Source organism: Toxorhynchites rutilus, chromosome 3 (assembly GCF_029784135.1).
Source record: "Toxorhynchites rutilus septentrionalis strain SRP chromosome 3, ASM2978413v1, whole genome shotgun sequence".
Taxonomy (NCBI): Eukaryota; Metazoa; Arthropoda; class Insecta; order Diptera; family Culicidae; genus Toxorhynchites; species Toxorhynchites rutilus.
The window spans coordinates 187,175,623-187,192,968 of NC_073746.1; the positions used below are offsets into that span (position 1 = coordinate 187,175,623).

At 37.7% G+C, this 17,346-nt stretch overlaps 2 protein-coding genes and 1 non-coding gene across 3 annotated transcripts in view; 2 read left to right on the forward strand and 1 right to left on the reverse strand.

Moving 5' to 3' along the window:
- The window catches only part of LOC129774954 (uncharacterized), a 92,120-nt gene that overhangs the window by 54,965 nt on the left and 19,809 nt on the right, over positions 1-17,346 (reverse strand). The window lies entirely within an intron of this gene.
- Positions 1-17,346, forward strand: part of LOC129774956 (zinc finger protein Elbow) — a 149,475-nt gene that overhangs the window by 43,748 nt on the left and 88,381 nt on the right. The gene's annotated exons all lie outside the window — the stretch shown is intronic.
- LOC129780773 (U4 spliceosomal RNA) lies at positions 1,579-1,714 on the forward strand. The gene has a single exon (XR_008744026.1). It is a non-coding gene; the product is annotated as a U4 spliceosomal RNA (small nuclear RNA).

The window sequence follows — 17,346 nt, forward strand, 5'->3', positions numbered from 1 at the left end:
CACCATGTACTTTTTGGCAAACTTGGATAGTTTCTACTTGCGAATCTCCTCCGGAACGCTGAATTTGTCCTCTGCGGAGAAGAACAACAGGCCCGGCAGCTGACGAAAGTCCGCTTTGACGTAGGTTTCGTCGTCCATTACCAGGCAATGCGGCTTCGTCAGCATTTTTTCCGTGATGCAATTTGATGTGACACACCCTTTAATACCGTTTTATTGATATCATCAACACCCGCACAGTTTCTTAAATCCATCACCACCTTCCTCAGTGTTTCCATACTGATGGTTCTAAAACATCTCCATTGTGAAGACAAACTAGGAAAAGCAAGATTTAGTCGATTTGTAGGAGGCACAATACCATTGTGGATTTCCTCCACACTTGACGTGAAAAATTTGTTCAATTTTTCAGCTGTTATGAAATTACTTTCTGTATTACCGTCAAATTCAATGTCGATATCTTTACTTCCGCCTGGATTACACAAATCTTTTATTTTTTTTCCACAGCATCTTTGGATCATGTTGAACTGCCATTATTTCATTTTGAATTAATTTGTTTTTGGAATTCTTTGGTTCACGTACATAAATATTTCTCCATACTTTGTACATGTCCCAATATTCAATACTGTTTGTACGTTTAGCTATTATTAGGTAATGATCCCGTTTTCTTCTGATGGAAGCTAGCGTAGTGGTATACTGTCTCCGCTTTGTCTTTGTGCTGGAATGCCCGATCCTCTAGGGGTCAATATCTTTTCCATTGAAGAGCAAAGTGCTTCCTCAAGATTTTTTGCAACATCATGAAGAGGCATTATTTTGTTCTGTAAAACAGATTTCAATTTGCGTTTCGAATAATTATTCCAGCACTTATATAACTTGTCTTTTATTTCGATAAACTCAACATCAGCTAAGTTATAGATCATACCAATTGTTTCATGATCCGAGATTTTGCTGTCATGAAGAATCTCGATAACACCATCGTCAAAATTAGTAAAAACTAAATCAATAGTCGTCGAAGTTGTCCTTGTTATTCTGGTGTGATCATTAATTCTCTGTCTGAATCCAGCGGCTTGGGTGATTGCTTTCAATTTAAGAGATTTCCTACATTCGGCCCATTCAATATTTAATAGATGGAGAAATACACCTGCCCCTTTTTCCCTTAGTAGTTACGAAGGAACATAGGGCAGTTAGTACTCCAAGCAAAATGCTTCGTATCTATATCTAATCTTCGCCCATTTTTAATTTTGGTGCAATTGGAACATTGAATTTCTTCGGATTTACAATCTTTGAATTGATGATTTTTACCGCATTTTGGGCATACACTAAGCTCTGATTTGCAATCGACAATTTTATGGCCATATTCGCAACACTTGAAACATCTAAGAACCATCAACCCATCAACTACCCGACATTTTTCGAAACCATAAAATACTGATTTGGCTTCAATAATTTTATTATATGTATCGCCATCGACTTCTATAATTGCACTGTATTTATTGTATTTCATAGCGTTGTTACAGAAAATTTTTCTCACTTGAAAAAGCTTCATCCACGTTATTTTTAAATCATTTTCATTTAATCCAATTTAGCTTCGCGCAGTGACGATATCGTAACCAATGAGCTTATACCGAGGTGCGATTATTGCTAATTGAAATAAAATCCTATTCAATAGTGTATCATGTTTTCTACAAGGAATTTAGAACAATTTTATTCTGATAATGGTTTTATATTATTAGAAATAGATTTTCGCGAGTGCGTGCGATAATTCGAATATTGGCCGAGTAAGGGTAATCTGAGAGGGGGTACACTTACTTCATAACAAATCGAAATTATTATGATCGACGACAAATTCACTAATTTGAAGACTCAACAACCGAACTTACTTTGCATGAGAACGTATTTAAACGCTGGAGACGTCGTTACATAGATGAAGATCAAAATTATCTGATTGTAATCTTTTTAGACGCGAGGTTCAGGTCAGACCATGTAGGTGTTCTCGAAACGTAAACAGACAGACATCAAAATCAAAATCATCCAACAAAAATATCTTGAGACGAATCTTCTGAGAATAACAGCTCATCGCCGTTTTCAACGAAACGTTTAACGAAACGAAAGCGATGGAGTTGAATGAAATATTGATGATATGAGTTGATAATAATTCAATTTCAATAACATTTTGACATGTCAGTAATCAGACCTTATTTTTAATCTTGTGTGGACGATGTATATACGCTATTTTGTTATAATTTATCTTATTTTAATATGAATTTTTTTTTTTCAAGTATCCTGTATCCGGCCGGATAGCAAATATAGCCCGGATAGGCCGGATACCGCATAGTTACCGGTTATCCGTTTTATCTCTAGTACAGACTATATCTATCAGGAGTATCTAAATCTACCGCTAACATTATGTTTTGTTATATCGAAGTTAAATTCTTAACTCACTTTGTTGAATAGCCTGCAATTATCGATCGGGAGCTAGAAATAGGCATACTGAGTAGGGGAAGGGGGGTGGTTTCGGACAAGGCTTTTAAAAAATAAGTAAAAATATTTTCCCACTGTTCTGATCTACCACACTGATTCTCGATCTACCACAAACCTTCAGATATAATAGTTTATAACAAGAGTGACCGACAAGTAACCATCGTCGATGTCACAATTCCGCTGAACCAATATCACGAAGTTTACAAGTACCAATCATTGGTCGTGGAACTCAAGAATCTATGGGGACTTAGAGAGAATTATTTGCGTGGTATAAACTTAAACTGTCCTGAAGACGCTTCTGGAAGCGCTAAAGATGCTAAATATGGGGAAGGAATTGCCCGACATCCAAAAATCGATCATCCTTAGCACCAGAGATATTGTCCGACAATTCCTTGTACATGACTCAAGTTCACGAGCCTACTGATACATGCATTCCGCAGAGTCTTGTTTGGCATTAAGAAGCCAGGGAAGCACAAATGAATTTCGGTGTATTCTTTGTGCAATTTCGTTGGTTCAGGTCAATCGTGGAGAGCAACTACGAAATGTACAGTCTACCCAAGCTCAAGCTCAAAAAGCCGGGGAAGCAAATGAACAGTTTTGGCTAGGTTCGCCTAGTTATTGTCATAACTCTGATCAAATCATTCAATTTAAATCTTTCATTCTTTTCTCTTGATGAATATTTGATTGAAATTGGTCGATTTCGTGAAATAGACATATTGTGTAAAACATCTTCTTTTTTAAGAAAAACGAACCAATGATTCTACCGGCCCATAAAGTGCTCCAAACTGTGACTTTCATCACGATGCAACGCTGATTCGACAATGCATAACGCATTTATGTTTCTATCTCTTAAAATAACCGATATTATGCTTTTTTTTTCTAGGTAACGTTAGGGTTACCATGAAAAAACAGCTTTTTATTCCAACTTTTATATTTCAAATTCTACATGCAAACTGTCTATAGAAGACTTCCAGAGCTTACCAACACAAAAATTTTGCGATGCAGAACTTGTCAATTTCCTAACTCTACTAAAAGTTATTGATATTTCTTCCACAAAAATACACCCTCTTCATTTGTTTGCATTCTCTACATAATGTGAGATTTTCCAAACTTTGTTATTGTTTCTATATGAGTAAACTTAATTTGAAATAATTTGTTTCGATTATAATAAGAGATGGAAAAAACTTTGTTCTACAAAGTTGATTAAAATAACAAACTTCAAGCTACAAACTTGTTGAACTATGTCTATATCTATCTTAATAGATAAGTGTTAGATATTGGATTTCACCTATAATTATGGTTATCCTATTTTTGACAATACTTAAATAAGTGCTCCATCATAAGAAATAACTTTGTTGAAGATCGTTTTTGTCTAGAGAATAACTGTTGAGCTCTAGATGCAAATTTTCACTCAAATGCACATCCTGGACCATTGTGCAATGGTACAATGATTCTAATCGATTTTGCGGCAGTTTTGCATATTGGCGTACCTTCGAGGAATGATTATATTGACCAAATGGTCAAGGAGCACGATGAGTTTCTACGACTTAATCAAGGTTTACGTAAGGAATCTGCAAAATGTGCAGACATTGTTTAGGTTTTAACTATTGAATCACCCAATGCCAACATATCGAACATAAACTGTATCAATCGAAACATCAGGTGACGCCATGTGCGAAGTAATCCGGAACAGCATTATGTGCATTGAATTTCCCGGAACGCCCATGATAACCCCAGCGAAGCAAAAACTTCGTACTCGATCCTGTCATTCATCAATCATAACTCGCGTAACAAAATTAGGCCGAACATGATGCCGCCCATGGTACCGTTTCACCGAATAATAAATCACATTCCTGGTATCACTCCGCATGCTGGGCTTAGTCTGAACCCCTGGCATACAATCCGAAAATTTATTTCCGATGTGAAACTAATGGTTGAAAAATTGAGGCAATTATTTGCGGATATAAACGGGTTTACACACAAAGTCTTTCTTTTTTTTCTCTCTCGTTCAAAGTGTGTATGATAACGCTTCAATGTGAAATAATGATCCGAAAAGCTGTCATAAAATATAAGTCCAACTTGCTCACGCAGCATATGCGCCCGTCGTGATCTAATCGACAGGGGTGCTGCTGCTGCTGTACGACAAGGGTACTCAATCTGCAAGTAAACCACAAAATCCCCTGCAAAAATCAAATGAATCCCAAGCAATCGTAACAATAGTCCAAAGCAAATAGAGAGGAGTGTGATTTCACCCCAACTGTTTCGCTACAAAAATGAAAAGTGAAATCAATTCAGCCAGGAGCTGAAGCTCTCAAGAATTGCCACCAGTGCGATGATGCTGGTTGATGGCGTGATTTTATTTGATTTTCAAATTTATGTCCCATGCTATTAAGATAATTGGATTAAATAAATCATCAAATTGGTTCCCGTTCGTTATTCGAAAGAAAACGGTCAGACTTATCACCTTCATTTCAGCTGGGAGATGTCATTCTGACATGGTGAGCATCTTTCATGGGATTACCCCATTGTGGTCAGCAACACGAAAAGTTTCTTGCAAACGGAAGTAAATATTTGTTGCTTCCCTTTTGGTTGTTGATAACTTGCGCCAATACGAGGAAGGAAGAAGAAAGAATAACTTTTTATCCCATTGCCATTTTCAGCACAAAATGTCATGAATATGAAACCCATACACACTTTTTGAGTTTAATAGCTAAAAATGAAATATAGTTATTATCCTTCGCTCTCTACGCCGCTTTGCTATAATGGTTTTATTTTAATTTATTATTTTACTTCAGTATCATGTTTTATGGCGTAGTTTTTCTTCGGCATGTGGCAATAAACGACAGATTTTTTATATGTTCTGAAATAAAATATTTATTACAATGATAAATAGATAAACCTTATGGGGAAAAACAGCGGAAACGGAAACTGCACCGTGCCCCTTTTGGTGTAACACTGCACCCGAGCGGAGGTTGTGAAAATTTACAATCCCTGAAATTCGATATGGGAGTAGGCAACATAAAGCCTTCCCTGTCTTGTATCATCGCATCGGTGACTGTCACTTTTTGCGCTTTTGCCGCTCGCGTGTTCCTCTACCGGTGTGGCTGGCTGCCATTGGACGGGATTGAAATTCATTTTGATTCATTTCTCTGCAGATATATGTGAAATGGCTCAGTCTGGCTCACTACATGGCGGTGCAAACGGTGGCGCAAACGCGACTAAGCGGCAGAAACAACAGCCCATAATTCACACTCGTTCTTCCATGCCGGTGGCAGGCAGTGAGAAACCACCCTAACATGCCACTAGTTTTGACACTTGGGATATTTTTTGATAAATGATGTTTGTTATTTATTTGTTTATTTATCCATTTACGGTCCCTTTTTTCTTCCTTTCGCCGCTCACGGGGACGTGATGGACATTCGACGAGAGTATCGGCAACAATCTGCAAACAGGACCCTTGATGACCGAGGCAATTTCGTGTTATTAGTCGTTAAATCAGCCTGTGTTACCATATTTTGTTCAGTTTTTAAAAGAAACTAGCACACATCGTTGAACGACAGCCAACTTGCAGAAGTTAGTAATCGATTTTTCCATTAATTTATTTGTTTTGGAACATTGTTTTGTTTTACCGCTCGTTCTCCAAATTTCACAGCTCAAGGAAATTATCATACTATAATACCTCGTGAATATCGAATATCGAAAATTTTTTCCTCTGGTCTCTAGCGGCAACAAATTAACGAGGGTATGGAAGAATGCCATTCTACACAATGGCCATTATTTACTACCCACCAATCATCTTACCGCAATAAAAACGAGAGAGCAATAGAGAGAGACTAGAAAGTATATGAGGAAATTATAGTTTATTGCCTCTTTTTTTAGGAGGGAGTTTTATTACACTAAATGGCACAGGAAATGTTAAAGGTTTTGATTTATAGTGCTAATAAATCCAGCCGTTCTCCTTCTGGCTTGTGAATTAAGGGCTGAGCTATATGAAAAATTGTGGTGGCAGACGTGGTGGTCTTTCGTGGTCTCAACCCAAATCATTCTTTGATAGTTCTCACTTTGATATACTACAGCTCAAGACTGCAGTATTTTGAAGCTATATGAGTTATTCAATTTGCATAAAGCCACCATTGAGGCAATTGTCGAGCGTGCAATCTCATTTGATTAAGCAAATATAACATTTAGCACTCAATCGAATATCCTACTGACGGAGTTCAACATTTCTGATTTGGAAAGTTCAATTGTAACCAACTTAATACGCCGTCACCATTAAAACCTCAGACTTTTCCTACAAGAACCAAAAATGCCTACATTGTGTCTTTTTGAACTAGAGGCGAACTGCCGTTCAACGCATAGTTGTCCCATGTTCCAAAATCAGCAACTGAGAAAAACACATTCAAAGTTTTCTAGCATATTTGTCTACCGGAAGCTTTAAGCATTTCAATTTAGCAATACACCGGATTTTTTATAAGCAGTAGACTATTGTCTAATGAAATGTGAAAGGTTCCCCTCACTGAATTAGTCAAGCTTGATTAGAGGTTTAAAAATTCATGGTGGGAGAGTTATGCCTAGAATATCAACATGGGACAATTGAACTTGATGTTGTTTTTTGGAATACTGTGAACAAACAATAAGATTTTTTTGAATTTTTCCGACAGATTATGCATAAAAACGTCGTTTTATAAAGAAAAGAAGGATCTGCAACACCTTTGCAGAATATCAATCGCATTTTTATTAGGCATTCGCTAACAAGGTGTACACGTGTTCTGTTAAAGTTTTTTTTATTTGTTTGAGAATTAGTTCGTTTTTCCAAACCAGAAATGAACGCATCGTCCCTGCTGAAATTCTTGTACTTGAATTGATTCATTCACCATGGATCTACAAAAATACATGGCGGGACAGTTATGTCTAGAATATCAACATGGGACAATAGAGCTTGATTATACGAATAGATTTAAGAATTGAGTGTTCATCAACATTGTTACAGTTTCCTTATACTCCATCCTTCTCCTCAAAATATGTCACCCTTCTAAACTCGAGTACACCGCGAGTAATCGGTTTCCCACCTTACTAACCATAGATGTAAGAAAATTGTTTATATATATATATAGTTTTAAAATTATATTTAAGATTTCGGCTCCTTTAAACTTAAGTAACTGAGCCTGTAAAAATAAACGAATTAATAAAAAAAAATAGAGCTTGATGTTGTTTTTTTCAAAAGCTCGGAACAAACAATAAGTTTTTTTTTATTTTTCCGGAAAATAATGCATAAAAACATCGTTTATGAAGAAAAGTGAAAATGATCAAAAAAAAATTACATGGGACAACTATGCGTAGAACGGCAGCGAATGAACTGCAAAGTTTGAAACTTTTTGAATAAAACCGAAGAAGTAGTCTCATTGGAATTTGCGATAACCCACACTTAGGCTGAACGTTTTCTTTTCATTTGGACTTTCTATCGAGTAACTATTAGTATTTGTGACAGATTACGATCTTATTCCTCAACATGTCCTGTTGTACTTCACGAATAATTTGAAAATCCATATCACACACAACGTATGAATTTCTATTCACCTTGTTGAAAGGGACGATGTGTCTGCCACTGAAATTTTATTGATCTTTTTCAGAATTCTTCCGGAGCGAAGATGTATTTTTGACTAGTGAGGTGTAAGCTGTTGTAAGATATCCTAAGCCTAAGCTATAGCTAGTCTTGAAGATACACAACAATGCATATCGATTGTATTGAAGTCCATTCCTGAATAGCAAAAGATTCAATGTAACGGATAGAATGTAATAATTGCTCCCGTGGCGGAGTGGTTAGCGTTACACATTATCATGCTAGGGGTTCGGGTTCGATTCCCGTACTGATCGGGGAATTTTTCGTCAAAGAAATTTTCTCCGACTTGCAATGTGGTCACGCGTATTCTAGAACTTGCCACTCAGAATGAATTCCAGGCGTGTTATTTGGCATAGAAATATCAACTAAATACTAATAAAAATGACGCAAGTGATACTACGTTGAGACGACGAAGTTCCCTAGGAACGTTAGAGCCATTTAAGAAGAAGAATGTAACAATGATATAAAAAGATCAGGGATCCCATCTGGTCCGAGTTAATAATCAGGACATTTTTCACAGCTACAATTATGACCGAACCATTATCATTCTTTGAGATACAAATAAATGCAGAGAGAGACCAAAATAACGGGTGTTTTATAAAAAATGAGGATGATTTCAATACCTTTCTGTACAAAAAAATTGAAGAGCGTATTTTTTCTCATCATAAGAATTGCTCTCTGTGCTCCCTAGAAACGGGTTGCCCGTTTCTCTTCACTCGAGTGCTGTCAGTTCGATCAAAGATGGCGTCGATACAACATGCACTCCACGAACGTGTTGTACGGTTCTTCGAAACGCGTGAAAGTCAAGGAAAAAATTTTACAATAGACCACTTTCGGGACTGAAATATACCGATGAACACTGTTTACCGGATCCTGGCATCCCGGAACATCGAACGGAAGACCTTCCGGCGAAGATCATGACGAAAAAGGAGAAGGAATCTCTGAAAAACTTGTTCGACAACAAGGACGGTACAAGTTTGCGTGACGCTCGTTATGTTTTTAATAAAAAAAATACTAAATTGCTTGAAGTATTTTCTTTTACTATATCACCGAATAAATACTATTTTTTTAATTGAACGCCCGTAAATCCGCGTGAAATTGACGATAGTTTTGTAAAGAAGTAAGAGTTTTTCAACCTAGTTCAATAGTTATGGAACACTGAAATTTCAGTTTTTTAATGTTTTGCCCCTAAACACAACAATAAAATTCAAATGGCCAGCCTTATAAACGAAGTTAGTTATTGTATTCTACACTATGTACTTCAATTCAACCGACTTCTTACATATCTCTTGGAATTCAGAAAAATTGTGTAGTTCTACAGTTATGAAATGCAGTGTATTAGGCCATACTATCTCAGTCGGTGTACTAAAATAGTTGGGAAGCTCCCACGGCTCAACAACTCAATACTGAATATCATCAAATGTGCCAGAAAATTGGCCCTCAAAATAGTCCAAACCATAATGGCGAGGGTTTCGGGAATCTTGAGGAAGATTGAAGATGAAGGACCTCTACTATCTGTCTAATTTTTTCACACCTCAAACACACATTTTATGAACTTGTGAAAATTCAATAAAGTATAAAAGTAATAAAGTGAATTAAAAAAAACTTTTTTACCAAATGTTTTCATTTACGAGGGTTGTGCAAAAAATAAGTTTCGGTGCCTCAGAAATCGCGGAAAAATAAATTTAGGACAAAAAACAAGGTGATTTTCGTAATCTACGTTTCATTTTCTATTTTTCTACATAATCGCCGTAACGTTCGAGGCATTTTTCATAGCGTGGCACGAGTTTTTCTATTCCGAGCGCGAAGTGCGTAGCGTCCAACTTTTTGAAGTACGATGTAACTGCGCCACGAATCACTTCAGTGCAGTGTTTGCCAAATGATCCATTCACTGAAAAAATCGCTTTCGTTCGTTCAAATATGATCATACACAAATCATTTCCCCCAGCGGCATCCTTTTGTTGTTACGTGCTGCAAATCACGACACAAAAGAGAACGAGACAACTCTGCATCTGTTCGCACTTCATTATACACCGACACGCAAGCAGAACCATCATATACGCTTTCGGTGCAGAGTGCCTCTTACATATGCATATCAACCTCTCCATGCATCATGAAACAGCAGGATCGTACGGACTACGCAAAGCGAATGATTCATATTCAGCTAATATAGCAGATCCTGATTTTCAAGTCTCAGAGAGTGCAAACTATATGTTTATTTAGCTCTATAGAGGCTAAGGGAAGGGTAGCCAGATCATATTTTCCATTTTTAACCCCGCTATCCCTTGAAATATGTATATTCATATAGACCGCATAGTTTTACTAGCAACACCGCTCTCTTTTCCCATTCGTTGCTCTCCGCAAATGGTGACCGAATGATGACGTAATTTATCTTGTATCATTTATTGCTTCGCACTTGTCTGTGCAGTGGGTTTCGCTATAGTAAAGCGGGACGATATATGCGGTTCAAACTTGTATGCAGGCTTCGAAAATGGTTTGCGATGTTTGATACAGCTCGAATATCGCTCGAATAACAGTCTTCGTTCCTCTCTTGGTTCAACTCGTCAAATCATCAATTTTTCGCGGTCGGAATCGCTTCCCTCTCGTTGTCGGTAATTTCTACCGATTGCGAAACAACTTCTGGATTCTGGTACCGAGATTCATACACCCAAAGTTAGTTTTTAGCACATGTTATGGCATCCCGATTCATTACATTAAATGAGCCGAAAAATAACAGAAAATGTTATACTCCCCAATACGTGTATATCATTTGTATATTATATCTGCTAGAGTCAATATGAGCGAGTGAAACAGGAGACACTTTTAAATGAAAGCATATGAAAGCTTTTCGTATAGTTTGCCAAATACACGGCCCAGACAGAGAAAAATGTATATTCTCGTTCATGCTCTTCTTTATCCTTTAAGGAAACATTTTCCAACTTCATTTTATGATGAGGTGTAATATTATCTCGCTTCAATATAGCAGTGCTGGCAGCTATATGGATAGCGTGGTCGTGTTAAATAGCTTTGCATTAAAGCCGGCTTTGGTTCGATCCCCATTGACGTCGTATGATTTTTTTGCACAATCCCAAATGAAATGAGAATAGAAAAAAAGAAAGAGATGTCCCATACATACAAACCTTTTTTAAAGCTTAAAAACAGTTCATTATTTGCGCATTTCGCCCCCCAGCACACGAAATAGCATTATTTCTGCCAAAGATGAAATGTGTTCAGCCACGCTAGTGTACGAACCAATTCACATGTATTGCCTGAAAACGGTTAAGCCAGTTCTCCGTATAATGCAACCAAGGTGCCGAATCAGGTAGTCTCAGAGGAAAGGAGCCAATAATCCGAAAAAGCACGTACGTCGACAATGCTATTGCTGTAATGGTGATCATGAAACTCTCAAAGAGACATGTGTGCAATTGATCAAGATGTTCCAGTGTATCGAACTTGAACTTCTCCAGTGAGCGTCAACCAATACAAAAATTTCCTCCAACGTTCCCAATCTACGGGAGATTTCTACAGAATTGAAAACAGATCAGTCACTCGTGAAGACATCGGAACTGTTGTGTTTCCCCCACTAGGTTTTATCAAGTTCAATGTTCCTGTATCACCAGAAGTGTATGCCGGAAATGTACCAGCTCAACTCAACTCCACAATCTTCCTGTGATCTTCAAGGCAAAGATGTTTATGCAAACACTCTGAGTGGAAAACTTGTCGCGGAACACCGAGCGATCGGACCAAGAGGTGCCTAGGAGGGATGCATTGATTCTGTTATGTATCTGAAAATGGATACAGGGACGCCGCATTTGTCGTATCACCAGGTTAGACTACAATCTCATCATCACACCTAAGAATCTCTCTGCACCTCTCCGTGGACTCACTATTCCTCGATTGGAATTTCTCCTCGTTGACCAAAATGATTTGAACATTAGTAGACTGCTACAACTTTTACACCATACGGTAGGTGTAATAAAAGCATACGAATACAACATCGCTTTAAAGTGCCTCGTCCATTTAGCTAAGCGATCAGAATTCTCAGCCGAAATTCCCATCTATTCAAAGAAACGCAACCTTTCAAAGTTTACAGCCAAATCTATCGCAACGAATCATGGCAACTTAAGGTCCGTTTCTCGCTAACATACAAAAACAAAAAAATGTTTATCCCATTTGTTTATTTATTAAGGCACATTAGCATTACAACTGTAATAGAGCGGGGTTTTAATCGTATACATGTTACAGTTGATATGGTCGTTGTTGGGTTATTAATAACACAACAGCCCGAAGTTTCTTGCAGAGCAGAGCAGTTGTATGGAGTAATCGATCTTCATTCGACCGTGGATCTATCTCCATCGCTGATGATTATTGCGTGGACGTAGATATTCTATAACAATTGGTCAATTGAAGGCCCTTAGTTTTGAACTCATGATCGATCGGTTAGTAAGCAAACTCGCAACCAATGTGGCTACGAAGACCCCTACAAAAAATAGTTAAACTTGATAAAATTGTAATACATGAAAAAAGGGCCAAAATCCATGCCAAAAATTGACCTCGCAGACTGTAGACTTTTTATCGACCGATAATTTGGCCGGCTTCTTAATCAGTACGGAGAGGTATGATTATGCGCACATTAGACCAATTCAATTGGATCGGTCGATGAAAAGTCTGCAGTATGCGGGGGCTCTTACAGAATTTGAGGCCTATTCTGAACTATAACGTAATTAATGATTACGTCACGAGCAAAGAAATTTATTTAGATGCTACACACGCTACACGCATCCTCTGTAACAAATCAATCCTCAGCATATTTGAAGGATTGGTTACAGATTTTTATTCAATTGTGCACTAAACAGCGTGAAGTGAAAAATAAAATTATTAGTTGTAACAATCAATAACACAAAAAATTTTGTTCATCACTTTTCAAGTACTTAATACACGAAAAATCCAACGAAAATTAAAGTGGGCTCGGATTTCTGCCGGTCACTGTATATGTAGAAAACTAATTTATGGTGTTTATATCACTCAGAAATAAATGGCGATGAAATAAATGTATAATGATAAAACAAGGTGCCGAACAGTCATCTAACATGATAAACGGACAGCAACAACAAGAACGATCAACAAGATGTTGCTATCGCTGGAGACCAGCGCCAGCGTTAGCTAGAGACTGCGAAATATGCTGAGGGTTGAACTTGTGGCATGACAGAAGAACCATTTGATGTGTGGGCGAAAACCATCCGTATATGGTCCATCCCAGCAAAACATAAAACATAACGCAAAGAAATCCTTCTTTCAGCAGTAAGCATGTAAGATGAATGGCTGCCGCTTGCTCGTCGTTTCAACAAAGGAGGAAGCAGTTCCAAAAAGCGGCTTGATTGTACAAAAACAGTGAAGTATTTGTGTATCACTTTATGAATGATTTATTGTATCCTGTCTAACCCTCGTCCTTTCGACAGATTCACTGATTCATCTCTTCGTTTGTTTTGAGTGTTGCTCTTCTGGTTAGCATAGCTTGCTCTTTCCTTCCGAGTCATGCTTTCTGTGTGGGGAACCCCAACGGGTGGGATGGATGGTCCCAACGGTCAACGGGATGGGACGGGATCTCACAGCGAGGCTCTGTGAGATGCTATGGGCTTTGTCGAAGCCAAGGGCGAAAAATTGCTTTCCACAGAGCTGAACTTTTGCTACTTCTGTACATGAGAACGATGACGATAGGATAAATGATTTTGCTGATCTCACGCAATCTCCGAGGTGTTTCTGAAAATTAATGGTACCGAGTTTGCTATCATGGAGATACAACAAAGGATGTGGATCCTTTGCTATTCGGGAAAATTATGCACTATCATCCCTTACACAGCTAGGAGACCTTTGATATTAATAGTTGGAAAAGGCAAAACTCATTTAGCAGATGGACTGCATGTTATGTGTTAGAAAGTTAAATCTATTACAAGAATCATCCTCTGATCTACTTTTCAATAGCATTACAATTTACAGTTTATCGATGTTCTTTTGCTTCAGTTTTATCTCTAGATTTCCATGCTTTCAAAAATGGTTACCGGAAGTACATATCCAATTACGTAAAACAGAATAAAATCCTCAATTAGAACATTCGTTTTCATACAACCCAACCTCCGACACGCAAAAAGACTTCTGAGAACATGAGAAATGCTCTTGTGCGAAGGGAACTGTCAAAAATGTCAACACGACGTAAGATGAATAATGACAAGCAATGTATTTCCATTCACAACGAAATGTATGCGCTCGGTGAATCATGAAGCAGATTCCACGACGTGATAATTGAAATTGTGATACATGGCGCAATGTGCGAAAAGAGCGCAGGACAAGTAAAAAATAGAGTGCATGTTGGCTTATAACATAAACAACTTGACAGCGGTAAAATGAAACTCATCATACTCTGTGTTTCTCGCCTACTATGATTCTCGCTCGCGCTCTCTCTCTCTCTCATTCTATATCGGCCTTCGCTGCTATGCTGTCTAGATAAATAACAAGCAAACGAACACATGTCATGCCAACCATCGCGCGTGACTTGACATGCCTGACGACAGTGACATGCTACGAGTCCCAACCACGCATCAGCAAAAATGCAAACACTCGCAAGTCAAATAGTACATGAAGGCACATACAGGGTTGACACCGCGCGTTCATAGGAATCCGAGTTCGTTTTCACGTAACACGGGAATAGTAAGCATGCCATGAGTACTACACCGTGTACGATATATTCCCGAGCATTTTTCTATATTGCGTTATTTCTCGAGAAAACATTTTTGAAATGAAAAAAAAACGGCTGGAAAGAGTTTTTATGAAATAAAGTTAACGTTATCAACTATTTTTGCTGTAAACGAGTTTTGATGATTACCTATCGAATGAAACCATACCAATCAAATCGGAATTTCACTAGGATTTGTTTGATATGCTATACATTCAAATCCCACAATCCGTAAATGGTTTATATTGATGAAAATTGGAAGCATTCCCATACCTAACCGTGCTGTCAATAGCGGGCAACTTCTGCAGCCGCGAGAATAGACACAACGAAGGGATATCGAAATGAGAATATTTACGACTTAAAATCCACCCTACACAATATATACGCTGTCACTATCGTATAAATATTGTATCTCCTCTGAGGAAAATTTTTAGTCTCTTTCTATACCTAAAACAACGAACATCGTTTATTCTGCTCGTTTTGTGTTATCTTTGTTTCCCCTCGAGCTGTAGACGCGAGCGAATATTTTACTCCCGGTGCATCTGGCATCGCAGAAAAGCATGACCATAATTTCATCCCCACATTATGTAAGGAAAAATCAAGCTGGGCCATCATGGAAAATGATTGATCTGCTGAAATTTAGTTTCCCGTTCCAGTGTCGAAACTGTCTCCACCAGGGATGACATCTGCGCATTACTACTGCCCCTCACCAAGCAATCGTCTCTTTTCGAGGCCAACAATAATTACAAAAGATTTTTTTTAGAAGCGTGCAAAATGATTATAGGAGTGTGTATATTAAGTCGCTTCGAGCCACCGGTGTTTGGCTTTGTATGTATGTGTTGCTTGTTTTCGTTGTGCGAACCCTTAATTTATTCATATCCTGAACGTATGAATAGCGCACCTTCGCTACTTTTAGCTGCCATTTGTATTTGCTCTCGTGCGCATCGGCCCGTTTCAATGCAACAATTTCCAAACTTTGTTAACGGCTTTGACCGAGAATTTGAGAAACGTTTTCTCATAAAAGTTTTTGTGATGTTTCCTGGCCATTATTACCATGGAGTGTAACCATTTCCAGTGCTAATATATTTTTTTTTTTTTGGCAAACTATTTAACGACCATAGAGAAGAATATATTATTAAGCACTTTTTTTTCTATTGTTACATCAATCGTTTCGCAGTATTTGTTACATAATATCGACCAAATGGGAATTACTGAACCACAATGAATTTAGTTCGAATTTGTTCATAATATTTTGGTCGCTGTATATAATGGCCATAATTCGTTCATATGGAATATTCACTTATATGTCATTTTGTTGATTATACACCCAAAATTGATTTTTAGCTCATGTTTTGTCATCCCGATTTATTACATTAAATGCGTCTAAACATAACATAAAATGTCATGACTCACAAATACAGGTAAGCATTGGTATAATATATATGGTACAGCAATATAAGATTAATAAATAGGAGCGAAACAAAAGACACATAATCTTTCCGCATCCTTTGCCACATGCACGGTACAGACCGAGATAGATATTGCTCTCCTTTTTACTCTTAGAAAACATTTTCCAGCTTCATTTTATAATCAGGTGCAATATTATCACGCATTTACTCAACAGCATCATTTACACGACCACGCTATGTGGATAGCGTGGTCGTGTAAAACAGCCTTGCATTCCAGCCAGCCTTGGTTCGATCCCAGTTGATGTCGTTTGGACTTTTTTTGGGTGCAATCCCAAAAAAGATGAAAAAAGAAAAAAAAGAGATGTCTGCTTACATACATACAAACATTTTAACGCGTTGGGGACAAATGATTCTATTGGCCCATTTGACGCTTCAAGCACGAAATGGCATGGTTTCTGCCGAAAATGAAATGCTTTCTGCCAACGCTAGTTTGGGTGTACCTTTTTTGTGATTAATAGATAACCACCTGCAAATGAAAAGGAAAGCAACATATTATTGTCATGGAGCTGTTCTAACAGCTGTCGATACATCATGAATTTGTAAAGTCATATGAAACAAAATTTGCGATCTTTGTTTTCAAACCCTTTGTGTCTTACGCTCAGTCTTGTAAACGGTCGACATTTTCTATGATTTTGGTTTTAGGTTAAAGTTCAATGTGTACTGTGAACATGACTGTGAGTACAATTGTTCCACAATGCCGTCTGGCTATGCATACAATACACCCAAACTAGCGTTATCAGAACAGATATAACCCTTGGCAGAAAATATTGTCTTTATTGTCTTTATTATTTATTCATCATTTGACATCAAGGTCTTTATGAAACGTACTACATAAATTAAAATGGACACGCGGAAAATAAACGTTGACGAAATGTACAAGTGGACACATTAAAATCAAACAAATTGTATGCTACATGAAGACGTCTACAATCAAAATTAATTGTATCGTGTGAGCCATATCGGGTATTCCTGCGAGTAGCTTGGATAATTTGCCTAGATCGCAGAACTCGTTCAGGTGCATATATGCGCATGCGACCCAGTCGCTCAGAACT